Genomic DNA, 19411 nt, shown 5'->3' with positions numbered 1-19411 from the left:
CTTTTTTACAAAGTTCAATCAACCTGTTTCAATAAATGGTGCTTGCTTGTCCAGAGCTTCTTTTATTTAGATGTGCTGCTTCTGAATGTGAGTCTAAGATCTTCTTGCATAAAATCTGCAAACACAGAATGCTGCAATGTTTATTCTGCTATTGGGCCATGAACCATGACTTATCCCCCAATTATTCTTGTACATGCAAAGTCTGATCCCTCACATCTTTGCTTTTTCTGCATGATATTTATGTCCATATATATTCCATGTGATTCCAATCAATATATCTTTGTTATTTCATCAAGTTTCCATTGAATTTTAGCAGTATTTATTTTTACCGACCTCATGGCTGGAATATTAAAATATAAACAAGTTCTTAAAATCAGCTTGAAGTTTACATTAAAATAGGCAGACACAAGTACAAATGATTCAGAAACTGCCATTTTAACCCTGTGACGAACAGCTAGGCACCTTTTGCTTTTATATTTCACCTTGCACCATACACAAAATGTTTAATTATTTGAGGATTAATGGAGGTAGTTTATAATTAAGCTGAAGTATGAACTGATGTCATCATCTCAGTATGATGATATACAGTTTTATGCCAAAGCACCTGTTGTTTTGGAAGGAAGCAGCTGATATCATTATCTACCCAGTCAGATAGCCTAGTTTCCTGCTGCTTAAAAAATTATCCTAAGGGTTACCTAAGTTGGGGTAATACAGCATTTACTTTTTCATGCCCAGGATAGGAGAGAATGCATAAAATTACTTTATTCTCAAAGGTAGAGGGGGAATTGGGGGGGGGCGGGTAGGGGGAGGGTCATGATGTTAGAACAGTTAATGTTTATTTGTGTGGAATACAAACCTTGCCATTTTTTTAATGCATGAATATACATGCAAAAAGATTTATAACAGGTATGTAAGTAAATATATGATTGGACAAGAATCCTTTATGAAGCGCAAAGGATAAGATCATCTGCTTTGCTGTGATCATTTTTCACCATTTGATTGACTCTGACCACTGAATAGCAAAGGTTAACCCCAGCTGGGGGTTTCTCCTGTGTAGAGGTACTCAGCTGCCACCCTGTTCTTTGTCCCTGGTATTATGAGAAAAAGAGGTTGCCAGGGCAATTTGGGATGGGGGAAACTCTGTTATGGTGGGCATTTGACAGCCATGAGGTCATTGCAGCATCTCGTGCCAATGTTGTGGATTAAAGCCACATGTATGAAGCACAGAGTCCTGGATCCACAACCAGCCTTGGGAAACCCACGCCTCCAACCATCCAAGAGCTGTTCTGACAGAGTGTGGAATCAAGCCCAGTGTTTTTAGCATGCCTACAACTATCAGGCTTTCCTCTGAATTGTGGCATTAGGCCAGAGCTGTTCATTTGGATTGTCATCAACCTTCACCTCCTTCTAAGGAGAGCTAAAATGCAATAGTGTGGGAGGTAGTAGCAAAGACATCTCAAAATTTTTTTGCTTTCTTCTGTCTCCTGATGAGAATTTTTTTTTTACCTTTCTTAGCCACGTGATGCCACATCCACCAAATTTTTCTTTTGTAATAGTGTCTAATGTGTATTCTGAGCAGGTGCAATACCATATATTTGCTAGGGCTGGTGATCTACACACACACAATATTTGAAAAAGCGTAATAGGCAACATGATTTCTTTTTTTGCTTCCTTCAATCCTTTTTCATATGTTTTTTTCATTTTTTCTCTTTTTTTTTCCTTTTATGAAATACCTTTTCCCCCACTCAGTTCTTAATTACATTTAATAGAATATCTCTTCACTCTTCAGTTCTTTCCAAGAGTACTCCTACAGCTGTCCTTTCCATAATCTAATACCACTTTAGAAGGAAACAGTCACTAGTAGGAGGTACATTTCCCAGCCCTTCCCTGCTTCCCAGACCTCCTATAGTTTGGCAGATAATACCACTTAATAATATGAATAAAACAACTTTTGACAGAGCAAGAAGTTGTGATGGAAAGAATCTTTATTCCCACATCTTGCATCCAGTTTTCCTTGGGATGTGTTTTCTGTTGGTTCCTCCACAGTCATCTTAGAGAAATAATATTTCTTGAATGTAACTATTTGGGTTTTAATCTGAAAGAGAGACAGCAGGTTTTTCCACAGTTTTTTCCTCCTTCTATTTAGAAGTTATCTTATTTCATTTTCATCAACATTTCTGAGTGTTCTTTCCTTTCTTCTGAACTATTATTGTGCCCATGATTGTGCCATGCATACCTATGATAAGTGAAAAGAACACTTAAGTGATCTTCAATAGATAAAAACACAGATACACTTATTCTATTCCCTGACACATCACCAGAGTTAACATGGCTTTCTTAGCAGTAACAAACATTATGAAATTAGCACTAATTTGGGGCTTCTATCTGTATTACAAACTGGTTTATATGCAATAGATTAGTGAATGTTTTTAAGGGATTTTTATTGAGCTTCACATCAGATGGGAAATAAGGTGTAGAAGCTTCCTGACAGAGGCATACTCATTGTGGTGGTTATAATAAGGGTGTGCCAGAGATCAAATTAGTGCCCTAATGGGCTGGAGTTCAGCCCCGTGACCACGGGCACATTGTGCACATTAACCATGGGCGCGTGCGGAGGCGAAAGGCTCTTGTCTAGATATTTATGGGTATTGAAAACCACAGCCACCAGTGGCTTGAGTGGAGATAGGTTTTATCCTAACCTTCTTCCTCTCCCTTTCACATCATAAAACTGCCCTGCAAATTAGGTTTTCAGAAAGTTATTTAATAACACAGAAAGCTATACTGCCACTCTGAATGCGCACTAATTGCCTGTGGGTAGGAACTTGTGTTTACAGCTGGTGCATTCTAAGTCTTGGAAGCTATTTCTCTATTTGCTAGACTTCAAAGAAAGTATTGCTTGCTATTTTCAAGATACCTAGCATTGGTATATGACCAGCATAATGAAATGCTGACCAAAGGTAACAGTATAAATTTCTTTTCTGTACTTCTTTTCTTCACAAAATTTAACACACAGTTTCTCTAGAATTAGTTTGGGTAAAAAGAAAAGTGAAAAGTTTGCATACATTTATAGAATGTATAAATTCATTTATAAATTCATTTATAAATGAAAAACCTATCATAGACAAGTTCACAAATAGTGACTGTGTATATTTTTAAGGTAATAAAAAAAAGTGGAAACTGCCCTGTACTTCCAAGAACAATAAAACTAATAATCCAAAATACAATAGTAATTAATTACAAATTTTTATCAAATCCTTTTAATCTACAAGTTTCATTTCCCTTGAAATTTACTTACCAAAACCACCTTATTTTTCAATAATGAACTTTAAAAGTAAAGAAAAAACAAAATTAGAATTGAACTTTCACATTGAGCTAGAGGGAGAAAACCATGAATATATTTTTAAAACATTTTTGTACAGTTTGATCTTGGAATTATATGGATATTTCTCTTGCAAACTTGGCTTTCATCATTAACACTTTTTCATTTCAGGATCATTAGCTGCATCAATAATAATTACTTTAAAAATATCATGGTCTTGAACATTTTCTGAGGACCTAACACAGCAGTTTCAGAAATATTTTTTGTCAACTAATCTATAGCTCATAATTTTTGACAGAAATTCCAAAACCTCCTCAAAAAAAATGTGACAAGCAATAATCCAAATCTTTGATGTTTCTTAACTGTTCTGTAGATCCTCAATTCACTGGATCAATGAAAGCTTTGTCCAAAATCTGCCAAGGAGCCTCTTCAATTTAACAAACTGAGCAACTTTAGAGTGTTAAAAGTCTTATATAAAAATCTGTCTTAACCAAATTCAGCTTCTCTGAATCTGTTGTCTTCAAAATTATTTTCCTTCCATACACTAAAATGAGATTGTAGAATAACCAAAATCTGCCCACTGACTTCTACTTCAGTCTGATCCATCACCAGGAGCTGAAGACTCTGGAACAGCTGCATCAACACAAAAGCATCCAATATGATGCTGGATCAAGCACAGCATTTGCCCTTTTGTTTTCTCTTTTGAGGATGTTTAGTTTGTATTTTACTTTTTGAAGACAAAAAAGATCGGTTTTGGATCTCTAGGAATGTCTGTACAAACATGCAATTCTGTCTGTACAAACATTTCTCTTCTGAACTAAAAATAAATTTATTTTACATAAGACCTTGGGAAAAATGTGAACCAAAGTGAATTATGTGCCATATTGCTCCTTGGAATATTAAAGCTAAATTCCTTACTGGAGTATGCTGACGTAGGTCTGCTGGGTTTGCTGGAGTTATTCTATCCCAGACTAGCAGGGAAATATGGAGCAGCTTGATTTTGTTACATAAATTAGACTATGCAAACTAGATAATTAAGACGACCAATTAAGCAATGGGATTTGTACAATCTGATTCCTGTGAATACATGGATTGAATATACATGATAAGAATCTACTTTTATATTTTGTATTATTATATTCTGGAGAGCCAAATAACCCCTTGATTCTTTGCAGTAATGGAGAAAAGGATGTTTCTCATGGGGTGACAAAAACTGCAATGACAACATATTTAACTTTTGTGATTCTCACATAAATCAGACTCAGCTAAATCAGTGTAATCCTTTACTGACATGAAAATTCCATTTTTCAGCTCTAGTTGAAATTTTTAAGATATTATTAAATACTAAATCACTAAACATAGAATAAACCAGTAATTTCCTGGTCAGGTCTCAGCAGTTTTACCTTACCTTAACTTACACCTTTCTTGCTGCACAGCCAGGAAGTTGGAGCTCTTCCCTGCTGTGCAAGGGGACAAAAGGAGTCCTGGAAAGCAGAACCCAAGCTTGACAGATATATCTGCTATTATAAGTAGGAATCTAGGTAGGCATCTGCAGGGAAAGGAAGTATGTTTAGAGGAACTGCTGCTGCCAGCAGTCTGTTGGATCTTCATTGAAGTCCTGGCAGATGGAAACATCACTCAGCATTGTCTTTGAGAAAATGTGTGTGCATCATCTTCTCACTTTTCCACAAAACTCCCTCCAAATATTTTAAGCAACCACAGAGAAGCAGATTCTACCTGGAAGGACAAGGAGCTTCCATCACCCTTGTATCTACTACAGATTGGCTTCCAGAGAACAACCATGGTGTGTCTGGTTGGAATATGAGCCAGTTATAACTGATTTATTAGCAGTCATGAGTCTCTTGAAGCTGTAGGGCTGCACTGTTAGTGACGCATTGATATTACAACCATGCCAGTCTGCACTTCAGCCTGGGATTTGTTTTCCAGACCATCCAGAATAGAGAAGGAAGGTCCCTTCAGGTCTTCATCTACTGCTAAGACTACTTCTGGCTTACTTTTTTCATTACATGTAGGTAAGTGTTAAAAAATATGAGCAACATATTTTGGGAACAAAAATGCTCCTGGCCACCTCTTCTGGTTCAAAGCAGCCATCAACACTGAGATTAGAGCACAAATAATGAAGGATGATCACATGTTGGCCATCCAGTTTCAGTTGTGTTTACTGTTCTGGATCATCACACCTTTTCAGCTTTCTCTTAGGGAACAGAGCAGGGAAAAATTAATTAAAATAAAAGAGTGCTCCATGTGCAAGTGACAAAGAGGTGAGCTCACTAAAGTAGTGAGTGCTCACAGTTGGAAACATGTCAGCCTACTAGGAGCCAACAGGCAGATGAAAGACTGGGACCCCATACAGATCCACACCAAGAGACCTCAGAAAGGAATGTGATACACAGACAGACCATAGAGGAGATGCATTTTCTCTTGGTTTATTCTGTCTCCTGAAGCCACTGAAAATTTTTGGAGTGAAAACTAGGTTAGAGAAAAGGATCAAACCTGCAAAGACAGTGTGGGCAGGGCGAACAACTGTTTTTCAGTCTGTTATTTTAACTTCAGACAGCTGATCTGAATTCCTCTGGTTTAAAAGTTCATTTCCTCTACCCTGTGTTCAAAAAATTCCAGCATTACAGGCTGAAAACCCGTTGGTTTCTCACTATAAAGAAAGACATAATCAGCCTTCACAGCTACACTTGGTTTGCCATCGTAACTATGATCCCAGTAAACACAGAGAGAGCAAAGAAAAATGAGCTTACTCTGTTGTACAGACCTGAATCCTTCAGTCTCCTGATTGATAACTGTGCCTTTCCATGGCTATATGAGATAATCATGTGGAAAATCAGTGCAAATGATGCATGTTTAATTGGGGCACTTCCAGAAATCCTGCATATCTGTTGACCTCTCTGAGAGAAATCTGGATCCACTTTGAAAGTCAACCAACAATTTCTGGCAGAGCCAAAGGCATTCAAACCTGAGACAGTAAATAACTGACATATTCAATGGCCAGAGAAAATGTAAGCCATTCAAATTGTTTCAGCCATAACAAAGAAAATAATAAATTACATTTATTTAGAAGTTCAGGTATCAACTGGTAAAATTCATTCTTTCTTGTATATATGTGCAAGGATCACATAACAATCACAGCCTAAATCCCCAGTTGGCATAGGTTTTCCTCGTTCTGCTGCTCAGTGAGAAACTGGTTCCATAAACTCTTTGTGTCCTTCTTGTGAACACCACCATCACGAGCACAGGCCTGGACTTTACACTTTCTTGGTTTTAAATTTTGAGCCAGAGTCAGAGGAGAGAGAAAAAACAAAGCTCCAGACAAAACCTTACTGAGCATTTTGTATCTGCTCAGGTTGGAAGAAACTTAGTACCTATTTACAAAATTAATTAACTGTGGAGTGAGTTCTTTAAAGCAATCACATTGTTTCAAATACCAGTAAAATATCAGGCAGACAAAGCAAATACACTATAATTAATCTCAAATAATGTTTTGTGCTATGGTCACAAACTGTCAAGTGCTTCAGCAAAAGACATTGTGATACCTTTTATGCTACAAAAGCTCTCAGAAGCTACAACAAGAAGACATTTGCTATGTCCCCACCAGAGTGTATTGCACCGTTGAAACATTCGTGTGCCCATTAAAAATGCATTTCTGCTTCTAGACTACTTGTGGCAACAGGTAAAGGCTAGGCAGCAAGGAGAAGCTGCTTGTTTGCTGAGCCTGTCAGAACACTTCTGTGTCAACAGAGAAAATGTGTGTGCACAGCTCTAATGGGATCCCTCCATTGTAGTACCTTGTCATTTTGAGAGCGCCTTGCCCTCCATGTCCTGTGAGCATTTTTTACAGTCAGAATCAACATGCCCGAGTTCTTGTTTCCAACTTTCAGTAATGTTTATTATTGTTTGTCAGCAACTCAGCTCTGCTGGAAAAACCTCCTTCGGTGAATAATGAAGTCATTCCCACAGTGACTGCTGGGTTCCAAAATTTTCAGTACTCTACCTATGGCTATTTAGCTGTACATGAGAAGCACAGAAAATCTTGCTTTTCATGGCCCATAAATAAACACCCAATCCAACACTTCAGCACATTTCTAATTGTAATGCAGCATATAATGTTTCAGTGCACAATACAGATGTTTTCAGTTATTATATGAAGAGGAGACAATGATGGTTAAGTATGTGTTTGCATTATAGTCACGGCATGAAATCATTATGTTCAACTTTCCTGATCATTTTCTTCATATAAAAAAGAAAATTCTGTTCAGCCATTATTCTTTCCCACATGGAACAAGTTGCAGAAAATTCTAAGACATCCATTTATAAATCACTAACTTATGGCAAAATAAAGGGCAAAATTTCTGTTTAAAATATTGGGCTCTTTCCATCCTGCTTCTCTGTTGTTAATCATATACCACCAGTTAGCTGAAATGAGCCCAGGGGGTACAAGGATATGAGCAAGAGCAGAGTTGTCCTGTGGGACTTTTATGCTCAGTGATAACAGCCCAATAACCCATCTCCCTGCTGGGAGTTGTACAGGTGACTGTCCTCAGTGGAGCTCCAAAGTGTTCCCTCACTGACACCAGGGTACTACTATTTCTTTAATATTGGTTCTCATTAGCTTTTCTCTGCTTTCAGTTCTGTCTTTCTTTCTCCCCCATTTTCCTGTCCATCCATTCATCTTGGCAGTCTTCTGGAAAGTTGAAACTACATAGCAGAACCTTCTGCTGTCATTTCTTACCCGCTCCAGAGCTATCTCCCTTCCAATCCGCCTAACTGCAGTAAATTATTGCTTGATGAGAATAACTCATTAGTTCACTTATAAAAAGGCCTGACTTCACAAACAGATATTTTTATGAGGTCTATTTGTGAAGACAAAAATAACTATTTTGGTTATGTGAACAAGCTACATGGATACACACGGGCAGTAAATATCTAGGCAACTCCAGATCACAACTTGAGACCATTTTAATTTTAGAAAAATCAAACCTTAAAAGGCAAAAAATGTTTTGTATTCCTAGATTGGAAGGGCTGAGTTTATCTGTTCACGGGAATTTATCATTTGAGATCATTTTTGATGCACAAAATCAGATGAAGAGTTATGACATTATTTATCAAAGTACCAAAATCAAAACAGAGTAACTAGAAGCATTCCAAAGCCATCACTGCAGAAATTCATAAAACTGATTGAAGCAAACTTCAAATCTTGTTATGTATCTCTTTTCCTAAAGTACAGAAATGATGTGAGATGCCAAGCCAGACAAAATAAGAGAAATTAGTGTCATGGTACAGCACAAGTTTGATTTTAAGATCAGCAAACCTAAAAATTCTTCAGCCAGGTAGAGAACAAAAGACAGCAGGCTGCAATGAAGTTGTGTGCATTAAATGAAATATTTCAAAAGAAAATTTAAGGCCGAAGTATTCAGAGATGGAGACTTCAAAAAGACCTTCTACCCTTAGATCAGTGCTGATGATGAGAAAATTATCAAAACTTCAGATATCATAATTAATCACATTTAAGATCTAGCAAATTGAAAAAATTGCTTTACTTCAAAGAAAAATTTGACCTTGATTGATTGTGAAAACTTAAACATAGGGTTCAAAACCATATGATATAAAAACTCTGGAAAAATAAGTTTCAGCAGTTGAATGACATGAATTAAGAGTGCAGTTGAATGTGCTGGTTACAACAGATAATGTTTTTCAAAAGATTAAGTCTGATTCTAAATTCTAATTTCTAATTATAAATTACTTACAAACAAATGATTTTTAAAATTGAGTGCATTTGTAATAACTTCAACTAAATATGGAAACCTATTTCAGTCTATTTAAGGCCCCAAGCCATGTTTCCCACATTTCTGTACCATGCATTGCCTCAGCTGGATGATTGATCATGAGAAAATAAAAATCTCCATGAAAAGCTTTAGCCCAATCCTTTCTTCCTTCTTCAAGTGGCCCCTGAGAGCACTTGCAGGTGGAGTTCCAAACACTGCAGGACGAGAAGCAAAATTTAATGCACTTATTACCCATGTCAAAACCAGTTTGTAAGTTGTTTAAAGCAGCCTCCAATGTTTCTTGGAGTCTTTGCCTGAAAACTGTACATAAGTAACATACTCATTACAAAAATTCAGCACAATTTTTCAATGGATATGGTTGAATGCTAAGATTAAAGAGAGTGACTTTAACCCTTTTCTTGGTTCAGCAATCAAGTTTGAATTTGTTCTTTCACTAGTGTTCAAAAATAAATAGCATCTGTGAACAAACATCATGCAGACATAGAGGGTTTATTGATCAAAGTTTCACTTTATGTTGATGCTCTTTAGTTTGCACTGTACATCAACTAATTTTTATTATAGCCTTCTTGTCACCTGACACGATGACAGAAGAAAGTAGAAGTATGTAATTATCAACATCCTTGTTTGCTCAATATTTATTTAATTCATATGTGAATGACATCTTTTCAGAGACCAAAATTAGCACAAGTAAGGGGAAAAGATGCAGTAGAAGATAGACCAGGAATTTGAAGAACGGTATATAAGCAAAGTTGTGCAGTATGGGATTATATCTCTGGGTACTAGTAAATATTTAAATCTTTCTGTCCTCTTTTCCACACAGCTGCATTAGTCCCACAGTCCTTGAATCCTTGTCCTCTGATTGTCTCTAAACCCTGAAAATAATATTTTAAACAAATCCCTAGGAACCATATTTTTTATTAGGCTTCACAAAATTCATACTGTATCCTGCATTTTAATTTTTTTATTTAGAAAAACAGCTATTTGGACAACTAACACGTTGTGGTATGCTACCTTATACCACACTGAGGTATAAAAATTATCTAAATTAAGCCTTTCAGCAAGGTAGGCAAGGCCCTTTATAACACTAAGATTCCAAAGTAAAAAGGGAACACGCTTGCACTAATTAGGCACTTGGTCTAACACATTAAATCCTATTTGGGAATTTACCTTATTTACTGTCAGGACTGAATGCAGTGACAAAATGAATGTGACAGAAAAAACACTTGGGAATATCTTGATCATCTCTACAGTTCTCTAGAAATTTCTCTGTATTACAGGTACAGACCAGTAAGATAGCCAAGAAGGTCATTCCTACCACTAAATTTTAGGCAACCAGGCAACAGCTTTCTCAGAAGTAAACCACTGTAGGAAAATAAATCATTTTACACCTGATATTTACACATCTCAAACATTCTAGTAGTCAGGTTTCAAAATGCTTTAATTATAAATGAGATGCCTTTTTACTTAAACATGCAAATTGCCAGTGAGTTGAGCATATATTGCATAGTATGAATACCTCACCATCAACACCTAATAACAATTAAAAAAAAAAAAAAAAAAAAAAAAAAAAAGAAACTGGAGAAAAGCAGCCAAACCATCTGACAAAGCCTAGGGCACATGTAACCCCATCACTACAAATGACTGCAGAGCTTACAAATCGAGCCAGATGCTGCTTCTGGAAGGATTTCATCTATAATATCCGAACCGCATGACAGCCTACCACAACTCATGTTTGGCCTAAAGGTGTGCAACGCTGGTGGAATGGGCAAATAATGAGAGGAAACAGGAGCAGAGCCTTAATCCTCACTAAGGAGGGGTTTTTTATTGTGGTTTATGGTGTGGGGCTTTTTTAAATTTGAAAATTGAGTTTGCTCTACCTGCAAACACAGGCACAGATGGTGCTTCTATAATGTGCTGTTATAATCGACTGATTTGTTTGCAGTGTTGCATTCACGTCCAAATTCATGTCCAAATGCATTGGGTCTTCTGTAGTGTTGCTCAGAATGGGTCAAATGTAGAGAAGATGGGACTCTCCTTGGTGCATAATGAAGGATTTTGCCTACAGCCCCTCTGGCAGGTGTAGCATCTGTGTTCTGAAATCCCTTCCCCAGCTAGGCATGTGGCTGGATAATAATTGCTGAATGAACAGACTTTATGAAAGGGTTGAAAATATGCATGAGAGGGCTGCATTTCACAGACAGGGTTACTGGTAAGGGCTACACAATCCATTAATTGTGGTTTCATTTCATCATTTCTGATTTCTTCTACAAAAGATTGCTAAGCAAGGCTTGAGACAGAGACACCCTGGTACTGAGGTTTTAAGCAGAGACAATCACTAGAACTCAGTTTCCTCCCATTTTGCTTCTATTTGACTATTTTGAAGTTATTGTTATGAAAACCCTTCCTTGCTGAGCAGTCATGCCTGTGTTTATCTTCAGTGTAATATTTCTACCAACTTGCATTAAATGATACTTAGGAGGATTATTTGCATTCTATTTAATTATTTTGCTGGTTTATGACTGAAATTTTCTCTAATAAAAAATAAAATGATTGTGACTTCTAAAGATAAAGAAAACCATCCCATCTTTGTGACTTTAGCACAAAATTAATATCCATATATCAGTATAAGTCCATCACCATTGGGCATAAGCCTAAAACATGTTTGTTTTTCTTCTTGATAAATCATAAAATAGATTTAAGGTGAGAAACTTGCAGAACATCACAGCCTGGAAATGGTAAAGAAACCATTATTCACTGTACGTTTCATCTATTCTGGGGACTGGAACTATATCCCATGCACACTTTTCTTTCTTTTTATTCTTATTTTGGTTTGGATTTTTATTTTGGTAGCCAAGAGAGCTGTAAGTTCTCGATGAAGGATCAGTCTCCCACACTGTCTGTTCACAGCAGCACACATATGCCCAGGTCTCACAAGTACGCCTGTGAAAGATCTCCAAGTTGCAGGAGCACATCACAACATGGGAGTGTTCCAATCAGAGCATTCCTGTCCTAACTTTGCTGATTAGGAACATGGGAGGGAAACCAAGTGTCAGCAGGAGATTTGGTCCTTTTACAGTGATAGTTTAATCCATCTAGGCAACTCATAAGTTAGAGAAGGTATAAACTCCCCAATATAAAATGCATTCCACTTGCTTATATCCCAAAATAGACAATGCCTAAAATGACTGGCTCTTTTCCCACTGAATCAGTCTTGGAATAAATGCTAAACTTGATGGAGAGTGGGGATACCATTATGGTGATGCTATGTTTGGATAAGGAAATAACAACAAGCAAGCATTGTATGATATTCAGACAATGGAAAAATTAAGGCCTTAATCAGCTAGGATCTGTGTCCTGCTGCACTTGCTAAACATTTTTTGGCTATTGTCCTTTTAAAATAGTTCTTTAAACCCTGAAGGGTCGCTCAGTTCAGGGGCCAGGAAAGGAAGAGGAGAGTTCTCTTGTCAAAAGTGGATCTCAGCTGGCAACCTGCCCACAATTTTGGAGGTATTAGCAGCAGTTAATTGTTGCAGAAAAACCCAGAAGCCCAGCCTTTACAAGTAAGTGCCTTTATACAGTCCTGACAGTGCAGTTACACAGATTCCCACATTCTCATCCAGCTCCAATCACAAAAATTTACCTTTCTAAAGCCAGGATCCTCAACTGACTACACATGACTGTCACAGACAGGCACATCACAAATCCACAGTACAAATGCTTTCTTGTTCCTCTTCTAGGGATCAGTTAGGACAGTTTCCATGCATACTGAAAAAACCTTTCTTAGTGGTTCCTCAGTCGTATTCTTTCTGTGATCAGATATAAGATACCATATAATCACCATCTTTGTAAACACAGTTTTTGGCTGAAGAGATTGCCTTGTACAGCACATAGCTAAGGTGGCCAAAATAAGTAAAAAGGGTAGAGTTAGTGAGTGGCAATGGCACATTAATGAAGTTTTATCGTTTGTCTATGACCTCGTAGGTAACAAAGTAAGATAGGACTTGTGTTGTGATTCCTCATCCTCATTATATGTAGTGCAAATGACTTTCTGCTATCCCTAAAATCATAAAACAATTCAGTTTGTGAGGGATTTCTGGACGGAGAATTTTATGTACTTGCTTCTGTTGGCTTTGTAACAGAGGATGCTACACCCTGTGCCAGCAGCCACAGCAGAAATGTTGATGAACACTAACTGCCAGCTGACTGTGTAACTACTTCTCAGCTGTTCATAACCTGGAGTTTGTGAGCATCATGCTGCCTGTTAGCTGTTACTCAGAGATACAGAAGATTAAAGAATTAAACCAAAATTGCCACAGAGCATAAAGATGATATAGAATGTGTGACTGTTCCCCTTCCCTGTGAAGCAGACAGGGATAGGGATCACTGCGTTCATGTATGTCTTCTATTCTGCAGACTTTCTACAAATAAAGACCTCAGTGTACATGAAAAGAAAGGAGCAAATCATGTCAATTTGTATTTCATGATGCTCAAAATGTTTAAGGAATCTTTGCCATTTAAAAAGCAATTTTAGACAGAGTTAAGACAATAGATATGCCCTGACTTCATCTCACCTGTTCTCCTGGAACAGAGCAGCCATAATTCATGCACACATGTTGGCACAAGGTTGCTTGTTATTCACTCTTTTCATCTACTGCCTGATGCATCTTTGTCATGATTCATTATTCCTAACAGCTATATCAAGTGTTGCAATTACTGCACAATATAGATTTAACTCTATAACATTTCTAGATTGGAAAGAGAAAAATAATATATTAAGTGCTTGTGATATCTTTATGTATAAGTTTGAAAATCATTAAATATCTGTCACTCTTCCTTCCTCCTCAGCACCAATTACTCCACTCTGGTTTTACTTACTCCACTCTGTATAATGAGTCCCTAGAGCATGTTTCATTGCAGGAGAATGAACACATTTTTCACTTGCGGTCAGTGGGATGTGGTTAATTTGAAATCACTTAAACTATTATATCTGTCAAGCGTGGTTATTTTATTTTCAATTCACATCAGTGTTTTAGTATGCATGTCGGTTACTGGGTTAAACTGGCAGATTAATTTCCAAGCAGTCTACTGCAATGTTCTTCTTCACTATCTTTACATGTAGGCTTTTGTTGAAACTTAATACATTCCCATTAAAATTTACTTCAGAGAAATCTACATTCAATATAAACATTCATATGATAAACAACGCTCACCATTGAGTGAAAAAGGTGGCAAGATCAGGGGACTTACAGTTTTCTTCCCCAAATACTTGTTTTCCCTCCTTGTTCTATCTTAACTTCTTTTCATATATATCATGACATGCATCTGTGGAAAAAAAAAAAAAAAAAAAAAAGAAGTTCTGTAACTAGAGTCACTTTGACATGCTTAGAGGTTTTTTTCTGCTATATTTACTGATTGCATTGATCAAAAAAGCTGCAGGTTTCAGTTCAATGTGAGCAGATTCACAATTCACACCATATAAAGCTGTTTGGGGTCGTTAGGGATTTTTCTCTGTTTTTAAAATATTGTGGTTTGAAACTTATAAATAGCCAGAATTTGAAAATGCTGAAATACTGACTTACACTGCTACTAATAACAGGGTGCTCATACAGAGGATTAGAGGAACCGCCAATGGGCTTTTTATTACAGCAATATTGTACATATTACATGAATAAATTACATTGTTGCATTATGCAGCTGCTGCATCATCAGTTTAGAGAGTAGACTGCGAGCCTAAGTATTCGGGGATGCAAGCTCATTATCTCTAAACCCACTTTGGTTACAGCCACGATACAATCCCAGCTAAACAGCTTTCGCATAATGTATTGCATATACCTTTGCATAATCAGGTACGTGGCTCAGAGACGGACTGATGAGTTTAGGTGTCTAATCAAATTTACAAAAAATAGCCTGTTTTTCTAAATCAGGCAGAATCTTTCACTTGGAAAGGTTATTAGGGAAACTATATTACCCATAAAAATACAAATCTACATATGTTGTGAAACATCACTTTTGATTTGAAAGATGCTAGTAGAAAAATATGCATTTGTATAACAACAGATCTCACTGTAAAAAGAACCAACTAATTTTTTTTTAAAAAACTTGTTTTTTCTTTATCTTCTTATGGTGATGACAACTGCCAGTGTTTGAATGCTGCCAAAGCATTCTTGAAACTCAATTGTTTTTATTCTCTGCACATTGTTCTCTCATCCCATCGAATAAAACACAAATTTTAACATCCTCCAGAGCTGCAAATGTTTCCCTACGACTCGTAGATTCATTTACATATCTTATATATTGATGCAAATATCTTTGGTTAGGCAAGTAATACTCTGTCAGTTCTGTTCTTTTTACTCAGTCCCTGCTTCTTTTCATTGCTTTTTTTTTTTTACTTTGCTTAAACTGTGTCTATTTTCATTGCTATTGTTGTTCCCCTCTTCTGAAAGCACATGCATCCCCCTTGTATCTCCCACCTGGCTCATTGTCCTCATCACCTCAAGGGAAATCCTGAGCCTGGAGAAATCAGTCAAGGTTTTACAAGTAGCCTTAAGCTGGACAATGTTTTACTACTGGTCTCTTGGCAGATGAGGCTGCCTGTTGTATGACATTTCTACAGAGCTTTTCCTAAGCAGTTTCTTGAAGAGGCTCCTAAAAGCTATCAGAATCATGGAGATAATCATGGTTAAGGTGGGGACAAATATGTAGTGCTATATCTTTTTATGTGCACACAATAAAACTAAGTAAGAAAATAACACACTTTCAGTCTAAGCAGTTTTAGAATAGAAATGTTCATCCTTCAAATCCCAAATTTTCATACTGTTGCTTTCAATACTTTGAAGGGATTCTTGGCAAAGGAAGGTCTAAGCCTAATGTGAAGTGATACATGCGTCATAATGCACATATCAGTAATGGTGCTGTCTTGGTTTGAAAGACGTGTCTGCTAAGGAAGGCGGGAGCCTCCCTTGAAATGGAAAATGTAAAACCCTCCCTCCGAATTATAATTTTGAAATAAAGGGCTCTCAGGCAAAGATACGAGAATAGGAATAACAGTTCCTTACTAGTATGTGCAATAAAGCAAACAAACAGCAACTCTGGCATTAACCAGAACCACAAACCCAGTCCAGCCTCTCAGCCGCGGCGCGTGCCCCGCCGGTGCAGTTCCAGGCACGGCCAGCAGGGGCGCTGCTGGCTCCCGGCGGGCAAGGGCAGGTGCGGATTCCCCCGCGCCTGCAGGGGGCGCTGTGGGGCGGGCTCGGGGGGCATGCGATAATGGCGGCTCGGTCCAGACGGGAAGGGGTGGAGGAGAGGAGAGAGGCTTTGCTCCACAAGCCCTGGGGCAGCCGAGCCCAGTGCCCCAGCAGGACTCTTGGAAGCAGCAAGCTGGGACAGCAAGATGTATCGGCAGGCGGGGGGTGCGGGGTTATAGTGCAGAGAAAGCTTGGAGTAGTGTCGAAGAAGCGGCAGTGGCAAGGCAGCTGGTGGAGAGAGCAGCGAGCCGGCTCCCAGCAAGGCAGGGAGAGGCGGGTTCAGGATCCCCAGAGCCCAAGCAGGTGGGGACGGGTCCCTCTGTCAGTGAGGTGGGTGTTAATAAGGTCCCGGTTCTGTGGCTGCTCTCACAAGTAGAGGCTCACCTCACGGCAGAAGAAGCAGCTCTGGGCTAGGCTCCGGTGGCAGCAGCAAATTCCCTTCCCCAAGCAACAGCTCCGACCATCCTCCTCCAAAGCCGAGAGAGAGAGAGAGACAGAGAGACAGAGAGACAGAGAGACAGAGCCAGAGAGAGAGAGAGACAGAGAGACAGAGAGACAGAGAGACAGAGCCAGAGAGAGAGAGAGACAGAGAGACAGAGAGACAGAGAGACAGAGAGACAGAGACAGAGAGACAGAGCCAGCAGCTGCCCCAGCCCCGGCCTTTACCTGCCCAATTCCTGCGGTACCTCTGCCCCTTGAAGAGAAACACCCAGATAAGAGAAGTGCACCCAGATGCCCTCCTCCCCTGAGCTTGACCACTTCTTGTGTTTTTCTTACGTACCCAGTCGTTAATGTTTCCTAGCAACTTATGGGAAAAAAATTCCATAAGTTAAAAGGAATAAAAGGAAAGAAACCTAATGCCCAACAGGTGCTGGAAGAGTGCACAGGATCGCTGGTCTTCCATCCAGTAAATGCTGTGGCCTGGCTCTGACAAAAACAGAACCAGGAAAGGAAAATCTTTGAGGCTGCATTTCTCCTGCATCTGGACATCTTGCCAGCATAGTGTGAGAAACTCTCATGCTTCACTTGAAAGGGAGTAATGAAAGTGTTGATTCAGCTACCAACATGTCACTCCCTCTCCTCCATTAAAAGCAGAAATACACTTTTCTTTATATGGTCTGCCCATATAAAATCTAAACACTCTGCACTATTTAGATTTTTCCAAATACAGGCTAAGACAGATGACTGCTGCATCTTCTATGCCATTCCTAAAGTGCTATCAGCTGTAGCTTTTATCTGCTCAGCAACCACACATCTTTGCAGCTGAGAAGACTGACATGAATCCTAAATAATACTACAGCATAAAGTGAAGACACCCTGTGTTAATGTTACCAGGTCACATGGTTTGGTCCACAGACCTGGAAGTGCAGACCACAAATTAGAATACAGTCTGTACCTATCACTGACTTGATAGGCATTCTGTGACTTAGGAAAATCATGTAATATTGTTTCAATTCCTTACATTAAAAAAATAACTTCAATATTGTCAAAGACTTTTGTTGTAAAAATATGGTCAACCAAATGTTCCTGGAGAGAGATTAAGAGGGGGGAGAAATACAAATTTGTTGATGTTGTTGACAGTGTACATGCATCTCTGTGGAGATGCATATATATGAAAAGAACAAAAATTTTCCTACATTTATAGATAGGATTGTCATGGACCATCACTGATCTACTTCTAAACCAAATCCACTTCAAGTGGATTTGGACAAAATAAAGATCATGGCAATTTTCTCTCAGAACATACCCAGCATCTTTAGGAAAATAAAGACAAACTATGTGGATAACCTGCTTTCTTTTGTAGAATGAAAGAACATAGTATTTTCCCATACTAATCCTAGAAATGTTCTGACTGTATGCTACGCGACTTTTTGTGAGGAAATATTAAAGTATTGTTGCATATAAAAGATTAAAGATAGTTAAAATAGAAAAGGAATTATCCAGGTGAATGCTGCCATATTCATAAAACAGCTTTAAGATATATGTGTGTGTAATGTGCACACATGCACAAAGGTGGACAGTGATGTATTCTCTAGTATGTGCTAGTTCAACAATTTTTTTGGCAAAATCTTGGGTTTATTCAGCAAAATACTGTGCCGCTTTCTTCAGTTGTACTAGAGCAATTTCAAATAAATTCAGTCCCAAATGATGCAGTTACAAGGAGGAAGAAAGATGTTTTGTGGGGGTTTTTCATTTGTCATTTTTTCAAGAAATTGCTGAAGCAAGCTGGATCACAGTCCCCTTTTGGTCACTCATGACTTGATATGAAAAATTTTGGTTGCAAGGATTACTGTAGGCAAATGAGAACACCTTTCAGAATGGAATGATTAGATAATCTCAGCTCAACTTTTATCACATGCAAACTAAAAAGGCAGTCAGCTCAATGGTAGCTCTGATCTCTGCACGTCTCTTTAGAGTCAGTCAGTAACCAGTACTGTGAGCAGCTGTAGAAAGTGAATTTAATTTTGCTTGCGTATGTGTGTATAAAGAAAATGTAAAGCCGATTTTTTGTCAGTTCCTGAGCACAAGAAAAAGTTGGCATACATGTTGCCTGTAGTTACTGGGGCTAAAACAGTGTGTGAGGTTTTCTTCCTCCAAGCTGTAGTGAGAGATGAAGAGATCCCATATGGGCCACTAGTACAAAGAAAGCAGAGTAACAGGAAAAGAAAAAAAAATGCAGTGTATAAGGGTAACAGAGGGAAATAAGATTGAAAGAACAAAACATCAACATTGTTAGTCATGAGGAACAGACAGGAGGGAGGTATTGCCTGCTGACCATGTGTACCAATGCCAGAGTTTAAAAACACGGCATCTGTGGTATGGGATGGTGTCTCTCTAGATCTGAAAGGCAGCAGCAGATTGTTTTTATAGAAAGAAAAGGTGTCAGCAGAAAGGAAGGAGCATACACACATGGAATCATTTGCTGTAAGAAGCCATTTGAAAAACAACTGAGGAGTTGAGTGGGAGAAACATCTGTGAAACATGCAGCAAGACCACCACTAGTGCTTCAGGGAGGAGGTGGGAACAGAAGGGGA

Source organism: Vidua macroura, chromosome 10, assembly GCF_024509145.1.
Source record: "Vidua macroura isolate BioBank_ID:100142 chromosome 10, ASM2450914v1, whole genome shotgun sequence".
NCBI classification, from domain to species: Eukaryota; Metazoa; Chordata; class Aves; order Passeriformes; family Viduidae; genus Vidua; species Vidua macroura.
This window is presented reverse-complemented; position numbering follows the sequence as displayed.